Source organism: Mizuhopecten yessoensis, unplaced genomic scaffold (genome assembly GCF_002113885.1).
Source record: "Mizuhopecten yessoensis strain PY_sf001 unplaced genomic scaffold, ASM211388v2 scaffold10485, whole genome shotgun sequence".
In the NCBI taxonomy this organism is placed as follows: Eukaryota; Metazoa; Mollusca; class Bivalvia; order Pectinida; family Pectinidae; genus Mizuhopecten; species Mizuhopecten yessoensis.
The window spans coordinates 104,656-105,821 of record NW_018408570.1 but is presented as its reverse complement, the minus strand read 5'-3'; the positions used below and the strand labels follow the sequence as shown (position 1 = coordinate 105,821).

The window sequence follows — 1,166 nt, the reverse complement described above, 5'->3', positions numbered from 1 at the left end:
TAGCTATTAGCTGTGGTGTGTGTAATAACGGTTCGGTAAAATGAAGTAGCTATTAGCTGTGGTGTGTGTAATAACGGTTCGGTAAAATGAAGTAGCTATTAGCTGTGGTGTGTGTTATAACGGTTCGGTATAATGAAGTAGCTATTGGCTGTGGTGTGTGTAAGAACGGTTCGTTAAAATGAAGTAGCTATTAGCTGTGGTGTGTAATAACGGTTCGGTAAAATGAAGTAGCTATTAGATGTGGTGTGTGTAATAACGGTTCGGTAAAATGAAGTAGCTATTAGCTGTGGTGTGTATAATAACGGTTCGGTATAATGAACTAGCTATTAGCTGTGGTGTGTGTAATAACATTTCGGTATAATGAACTAGCTATTATCCGTGGTGTGTGTTATAACGGTTCGGTATAATGAACTAGCTATTATCTGTGGTGTGTGTAATAACGGTTCGGTATAATGTGTAATAACATTTCGGTATAATGAACTAGCTATTAGCTGTGGTGGGTGTAATAACGGTTCGGTATAATGAACTATCTATTAGCTGTGGTGTGTGTAATAACAGTTAGGTATATTGGAGTAGCTATTAGCTGTGGTGTGTGTGATAACGGTTCGGTATAATGAACTAGCTATTATCCGTGGGGTGTGTAATAACGGTTTGGTATAATGAACTAGCTATTATCTGTGGTGTGTGTAATACCGGTTCGGTAAAATGAAGTAGCTATTAGCTGTGTTGTGTATAATAACGTTTCGGTATAATGAACCAGCTATTAGCTGTGGTGTGTGTAATAACGGTTCGGTATAATGAACTACCAATGTAGCTATTAGCTGTTATGTGTGTAATAACGGTTCGGTATATTGAAGTAGCTATTAGCTGTGGTGTGTGTAATAACAGTTCGGTATATTGGAGTAGCTATTAGCTGTGGTGTGTGTAAAAACAGTTCGGTAAAATGAAGTAGCTATTAGCTGTGCTGTGTATAATAACGTTTCGGTATAATGAACTAGCTATTAGCTGTGGTGTGTGTAATAACAGTTCGGTATATTGGAGTAGCTATTAGCTGTGGTGTGTGTAAAAACAATTCGGTAAAATGAAGTAGCTATTAGCTGTGGTGTGTGTAATAATGGTTCGGTATCATGAACTAGCTATTAGCTGTGGGGTGTATAATAACGGTC

At 37.8% G+C, this 1,166-nt stretch overlaps 1 protein-coding gene across 1 annotated transcript in view; it reads right to left on the bottom strand.

Annotated features, from left to right (window-relative positions):
- The window catches only part of LOC110460826 (fibrinogen-like protein A), a 20,191-nt gene that overhangs the window by 3,302 nt on the left and 15,723 nt on the right, over positions 1–1,166 (bottom strand). The gene's annotated exons all lie outside the window — the stretch shown is intronic.